The sequence below is a fragment of the Saccopteryx leptura genome, chromosome 13 (genome assembly GCF_036850995.1).
Source record: "Saccopteryx leptura isolate mSacLep1 chromosome 13, mSacLep1_pri_phased_curated, whole genome shotgun sequence".
NCBI lineage: Eukaryota > Metazoa > Chordata > Mammalia > Chiroptera > Emballonuridae > Saccopteryx > Saccopteryx leptura.
In genome coordinates this window covers 10,412,860-10,420,711 of record NC_089515.1, presented here as the reverse complement: position 1 = coordinate 10,420,711, position 7,852 = coordinate 10,412,860, and positions in this window count along the sequence as shown.

The following is a 7,852-nucleotide window of genomic DNA, read 5'->3' as shown; positions in this document are numbered from 1 at the left end:
GATGCTGAGGACCCAAGTTCGAGACCCTGAGGTCACCAGCTTGAGCACGGGCTCATCTGGTTTGAGCAAAAGCTCACCAGCTTGGACCCAAGGTCGCTGGCTCAAGCAAGGGGTTACTCGGTCTTCTGAAGGCCCGCGATCAAGGCACATATGAGAAAGCAATCAATGAACAACTAAGGTGTCGCAATGCGCAACGAAAAACTAATGATTGATGCTTCTCATCTCTCTCCGTTCCTGTCTGTCCCTGTCTATCCCTCTCTCTGACTCTCTCTCTTGTCTCTGTAAAAAAAAAAAAAAAAAAAAAAAAAAGAAGAAAAAAGAGAAAGCCCCATTCCCTGTTTAACTGTTAGAGAAGAAAGGGTTTGGCATTTCCAAGAATCTTAACTCAGACCTTCCTTCAAATCTAGATACAGAAATGTCTTCTGAAAAGCAAGGAGAACAAAGCTTATTTGTGCTGACACATACACATAGAAGGCATGACTGTAACATCATAACACCATCCTTTTTGGAAGGATCATACTGCCACACACATCTTCCGCAAAGTGTTGGCCTGCTCAGTGCGAGCACACAGACTCTATACAGGCTGCTGGCAGCCCCCGCTGCTCAGACCTTTTGCTAACTTCTTTGGAATATCCTGTCTTGTATATTGTTCATAGTGAACACTACCTTGCGGACCTAACTGGTTTTGGGAAACTGTCAAAAGCTATTTGAAGAAAATTGGCAGAATGAGGTGGGAGATAGACAGAGTGTTGAGATGCTGGTGGGTGGGTTGGGTATGAGACACAGCTCTTAAAACAGCTGGGCCCTTACGGTGAGGCTTACAAACCAGGCCCCAGAACGACTTCAAAGAGTCAGCAATCGGGAAGAGGATTACAGAGGACTGCTTTTTTAAGACAAACACACATTTCACATTTTTGATGCTATATAAAAGCTGGGCGTGATTAAAAGAGATGCCCTTTATAAAAGTAATAGGTTACGTCACGAAAGCTTATGGCCACCGTACAGATGTTTAATAGACCTTTTGTGAACTACTCAATTCTCTGTAAGACAGAATTCAGTAAAAAAAATTTAAATTATGTTTTTAATTGACATTTAAAATTATAAAATTGTAGTGATTTTTATTATTAAAAGTTTCCTGGTTATTCATCTATGTTTATGAACTTATATCTAAAGTGCATTTTAAAATCATAAAACCCAACCAAGAAACAGAAGGCATTTATCAAAATGTTCCCATTTCTGGTTTCCAACTACCTCCTGAACAGCTATCAAATTGCACCTGAAAGCTCTTTTATACCCATTTTACATGTGGCTGTAAAAAATAAGATAAAAAAGGTAGTAAACATATTTTTTAAGTCATCTGACAAAAATGCAGGGACTGCAAATCATTTTTCATTCTTGCTTAAATTTTAGCCAGATGGAAACTTTCCTAAATCACTACTTTGACCAAATTCTTGGAAAATGTACTTTGGCTCAGCTCATAAATTCAATATTTTTATCAGGTGTTAAAGGAATATTACATGAATTTTTGCACTCTAAAGGAATGTTTTTTTAAAGCTAAAATAAAATACAGAACTGTTACTCAGATTTTGAAGATACTTGGGGTAAAAAAAATGCATGTGTGTATATGTGTGAATACACATATGAACAGTGTGTGGACATGCACGTGTATGCACACATAGGTAGGCATATATATATACACGCACACACATATTTAAATGAGTTAGCAAACCAGCTGAAAAGCACTGAAGGCTGTTGGCACAACAGCGGACGAATGCATTTTAGAGACAGTTTGTACAGTTTACATCTCCCGCAAGTAGGCATTGATTCCAGAGACCTGGCCATTGTCAGATCCAAAGTTCAAAGCCCAAAGATGTTTCCCTAAAAAGGAATGTGTGGTTATCAGGATCTTCAGATGATCTCTCTTGATAAAGATGGGAGTATCCATTAACAGCACTTGGTCATATATGCCAGGAGACTCTCCTTAATAACTTAAATCCCACGCATTTGCATAATGGGCTATCAAGGGCCACTTTGGATCCAGTGCATATTTCTAAGGCATTTATAGATACTGTACAGGAAATCTGTTGCCAGGCACTATCTACAACCTCAAACAATCTTTCCAGCTGAGGCTAGGTCTGTTCTCAGCCACCGCCACCCTCAACCTTTTATAGTCAGGGTCACCAGAAAGGTTTTCCATCCTTAACATAAACGGCAGTAAATTCTCCAAGTGCAAACATACCATTCTTGACTTTATAGGCTCAATGGATATGCAACAGCTGAGGAACAAAGACTATTAACTGCTATGTTTCACAGGCATGTGGAACCTCCTAATGTTGCTGATGTAGATGATCTACCTCATTTCTCACGTCTAATATTTGTATGCCATTAGATTAAAAATGCCAGAAGACTAGAGACACCGAGGTTGTGCACGCACAGAGGAGACTATGTGAGGACATGTGAGAAGGCAGCCATCTACCATCCAAGGAGAGGCCTCATCAAAACCAAACCTACCGACACCTTGATCTTGGACTTCCAGCCTCTAGAACCGTGAGAAAATCACTTTGTTTGAAGCCACCCAGTCTGTGGCATTTTGTTATAGCAGTTGCAGTTAACATCGCACCACCAGTGCACAAGTGTTCTAGTATCTCCATACCCTCGCCGACATTTATTTTGGGTTTGCTTTTTCCTTTTGAATACAAATATATACAGGGGTGGTGGGCAAAAGTAGGTTTGCAGCCTGACCCGGTTGTGGCACAGTGGATAAAGAGTTGACCTAGGACGCTGAGGTCCCAGGTTTGAAACCCTGAAGTCGCCTGCTTGAGCAAGGGGTCACTGGCTTGGCTAGAGCCGGAGGAATTTATAATCTGGTAGAACATCACTAATTAAATAAAACACATAAATATTCTATCATTTCAAAGACCGTAAAGGGATAATAAAAAGTATAACTGGGGAACCCTTTAGTTAGATACAGGGATAAGGCAGAGTCAGAAAGACGGCGGTGAGAGAACTTTCTAGATTAAGAAGACGTACGCAAGGGCCTTGAGGTGGGCAAGTTCAGTGAGTATAAGAAAATATAGATCTGCCAGTGTTACTGGAGCTTGCTAACATGGAGGGAGATGAGGGAAAGGCCAGCTGGGTCGCAGGCCTCCAGTTGGGCAGGGCCATACAGAGCCGTGCTAAGGACTAGGGGTTTATGGTAAGTGCAATGGGGAGTTATTGAGGCCTTCTGAAACTATGTGTCAGATGTGTTTTTAATTAAGGCAACTGTTATAGAATAATTTCTAGGATTTATTAAGTAGATAAAGGTATAGAACAGTGTGTATAACATGCTATCACTTCTCAGAAAAGGAGAGAATGCTCATATATAAAATGGTATCTGAAAACACACTGGGCACTGGTAACTGCCTCTTTACATAGAAATAGATGGCTAGGACAGATCAGTGGGAGGGACAAATATTTTATTATATGTCTTTTTTGTCTCTTTTGAATTATATACCATGCTTAAGAATTACCTACATAACAGTATTTTAATTAAAAATAAGTCACTCTGGCTGTTGTATAGAAAAGGCTAGAAGGGTTAGGAGCTTAGGGAAGACATAGGTACCAGAACAGTTACAATGATAAAGACTGATAAACTGGTGCAGCCATTTGGGGAAATTGTTGGGCAACATCTACTGAAACTGATCAGACCACATACCTTATAGGCCAGCCTCGCATCCCTGGGTACACGCTCAAAAGAAAAGTGAATATATGTCCTCCAAAACAATGAAAAAGCCCCATTACAGCACTATCCATAACTCCCAAGTATGAAGAGCAGGATGGATCAATTGTGGCACATTCACACAATACTACAGCATTGAAAAACTGAGCTGTATGCAACAGGAAACTCATAGTTACCGGATACAAGACTATTCAGGGGTGGGCAAAAGTAGGTTTACAGTAGCATGCACATTAATTGTATTACTTTGGATTACAACTGTAAACCTACTTTGCCCACCCCTGTGTACTGCTGAATTTCACATTTTGTATCTTTTGAAAATAAGGAAACTAATCTGTGGTTACAGAAATCAGGCTAGTGGTTATCTTCGGGGAAGAGCGGGGCTCAGAGACTAGAAATAAAACATGCAGGTCTCTGGGGGTGCCACCCATGGAAACGTCCGTTTTGTAAAAATTCTGAGTTGTGCACATATGTGTACTTTCCCGGGTCATGTTCTAACTTTGAAATCTGTAGGGCAGGTAGAAAGCTACTGCAGCAGTGCAGATGAGAGGTGGGAGTTCAGACGAGGTGACAACGGGAGCAGGTGAAGACAGAATCTACAAAGTGACGTTTTTGGTTTTTGTTGTTTCTGCCTTTGCATTCCTGTCTGGTAAGTCTAATAAAATCATCACCAAATTGCCAGACCAGGCGGTGGCGCAGTGATAGAGCCTCAGACTGGAATGCGGAGGACCCAGGTTCAAGACCCCGAGGTCGCCAGCTTGAGTGCAGGCTCATCTGGTTTGTGCAAAGCTCACCAGCTTGGACCCAAGGTCGCTGGCTTGAGCAAGTGGATACTTGGTCTGCTGAAGGCCCGCAGTCAAGGCACATATGGGAAAGCAATCAATGAACAACTAAGGTGTCGCAATGAAAAATTGATGATTGATGCTTCTCATCTCTGCGTTCCTGTCTGTCCCTATCTATCCCTCTGACTCTCTCTCTGGAAAAAAAAAAAAATCACCAAATTGAATGTCAAAACAAAGCATTTACTTAAAGAGATAACCTTGAGTAAGGTTATAAATACCTGAGAGTAAATGCAAGTAACATCCAGACATGTTAAGATTTAAAATCTTTGGCCTGACCTGCGGTGGTGCAGTGGATGAAGCGTCGGCCTGGAATGCTGAGGTTGCTGGTTCAAAAACCCAGGGTTCTCTGATCAGAGCACATATGGGAGTTGATACTTCCTGCCCCTCCCCCCTTCTCTCTTTCTCTCCTCTCTAAAAAATAAAGACTTAAAAAAATACTTAAAATAAAAAAAGACTTAAAACTTTGGCCCTGGCCAGTTGGCTCAGCAGTAGAGTGTCAGCCAGCATGTGGGAAGTCCTGAGTTCAATTCCCAGTCAGGGCACAGAGGAGCCGTGCCCATCCACTTCTCCACCCTTCCCCTTTTTCTTTCTGTCTCTCTCTTCTCCTCCCGCAGCCAAGGCTCCATTAAAGCAAAGTTGGCCCAGGTGCTGGGGACAGCTCCATGGCCTCTGCCTCAGGCACTAGAATGGCTCCTGCCACAATGGAGCAATGGCCCAGATGGGCAGAGCATCGCCCCCTGGTGGGCAGGCCAGGTGGATCCCAGTCAGGCGCATGCAGGGGTCTGTCTGCCTCCCTGCTTCTAACTTCAGAAAAATACAAAAAAAAAAAAAAGGAAAAAGAATGATTTAAAACCTTTGCATTTGACAGCATGAGGCTTAGGGCACACTTAAGATGCAACCAAACTAGTAATGTAGAATCTAAGGCCTTCAGTAAACATTCACCCTTCATAGAAGGCAGAGTGCACTGTACACAACACATATTTTAACTGTGCACTGAGATGGGGGATACCATACCATGAAGATCAAGTTTGATTACCTGCTGCTGCAAGTCTTTTATAAGTTGTCTTGTTCTCAAATAATTAAATTTCCTGGCCTGACTGGGCAGTGGCGCAGTGGGTAGAGCGTCGGACTGAGATGCTGAGGAACCAGGTTTGAGACCCCAAGGTCACCAGCTTGAGCACAGGCTCATCTGGTTTGAGCAGAGCTTACCAGTTTGGACCCAAGGTTGCTGGCTCTAGCAAGGGGTTACTCAGTCTGCTGTAGCCCCATAGTCAAGGCACATATGAGAAAGCAATCAATGAACAACTAAGGTGCCACAACGAAAAACTAATGCTTCTCACCTCTCTGTGTTCCTGTCTGTCCCTATCTATCCCTCTCTCTGACTCTTACTCTGCCTCTGTAAAAAAAAAAAAAAAATCCTTCTAACCAGTCTTAGTAAATACTATATTTCCCCATGTATAAGACGCACATAATTTGGGGGCCCGAAATTTGGAAAAAAAAAAAGTATTACAAGTTCACAAAGTTATTGAACTTGTTTTATTCATCATAAAATTCATACAACTCATCACTGTCAAATCGCCTATCCATTAGTTTGTCTTCACCTGTGGTCTGATGACGAATCACTGTCTTCAATAATGAGCGCAAAAATAAGCACGAAAAAACAGTAAGTGCAAGTAAAAAAACTACAACCACTGTATAAGATGTACCCAGTTTTTAGTCCCCCAATTTTTCGGGGAGAGGTGCGTCTAATACATGGGGAAATACACTATGCTGAAGCACATGGATTTCAGATGTCTATGAGCTAAAAATGTACCTGCCACTTCAGAAATCTTAACGGGTGCTCTGGCTGGATAGCTCAGTTAGAGCTTGTCCTGACATGGAAAGGTTCTGGTTCGATCCCTGGTCAGGGCACATCCAAAAACAGATTGAGGTTTCTGTCTGTCTCTCTCTCCTTTCCTCTCTAAGATCAGTTAAATATATTTTCTAATCTTCACTGTCACTTCCCATGGCTCTTTCCAAGTTTTCTCTTATACCCAGATGCTGCCTGTCCAGGAGCCCAGTCGGCTTGCTAGCAGCCCCTCTTCCTAAATGAAGTTTTAATTCAACAAAGTTATTAATGGACTTTTAACATTTATACAGAATACAGAAATAGGTCCTGAATATATGTACACTCCACATACCTAATAAATTTTTTAAAAACTGCTTACTTCATGGCAGCCTGGAAAGAATAATTATATAATAAACAACAATAAGAAAAGGCCACTTATCATAGAGTCTAGTCTTTATTGAAAGACTTCAACTGTGGTTTACAGCTTTGGCTTAAGTTGGCCGGTCATTTTAGCCTCTCCTGCCAGCAGACATAAAAATCAAGAGGGAAGACGGCAGTCAGAAACACGTCACCAAAATCAGTCTCAAAATAATTACAAAATAAGAAACATTTCTTGCATGCCAAAGAATCTTTGCTGCTATTTTTAATGAACACGGACAAAGCAATGATTCTTAGGCTGAAATTAGATGAAGATAGCACTGACTTCACTTTGTGATGAGTCTGTGTTAGCTTGACAGTTGTATTCTAAAACGGTGCAATTCATTTGGATAAGTAGCTTTGTAGTTAAAAAACCATTCACTATGAAATAACTTCCAGTAACTGAACAGATCATGAAATCTTGTTCTCTTTCCGATTAGGACAAAGGACACTTTAGTCATATGTTGACTATGGCGATAGAATTAGTCCCTATAATTTCATTAACTCCTAGATTACAACTAGGAGACACTGCAGCTGTATTTAGCTGTTATCGCAATAAGCTGATATACTGGCAGACCAAAAAAGGCAAACTGAGAATTTAATAGGCTTTTATCAATATATTAAAAAAAGTCTTTAATTGTTCAAGTTTCACATATATTCAAGAAATTTTTAACTAGAAGACATAATTGATATAATTGAGTGTTTTTTTTATAAAATATAACTTTTCCACAACATCCCCAAAGACACTAACCATGAGTGAAAGAAGTAAGGGTAACTTTTAGAATGGAAGCATGTAATCGATGACTTCCGTGGGTAAAACTGAAGTCCCATCTCGGGTTTCGGCACCACCACCAAAAAAAACAAAAACAGAAAACCTAAAGTGCCAAAAAAAATTTGGCCCAAAGATGAACTTCAGACTGAATTTTCAGATTTAATAACATTTGGCTAGTTTTCTAAATGGGGGAAAAGAAAAATAATACCAAAATTATCATGGTTACCCATTTATAAAACCATCATTTCAAAACTAATTTAAGATTTCAAAAGCTT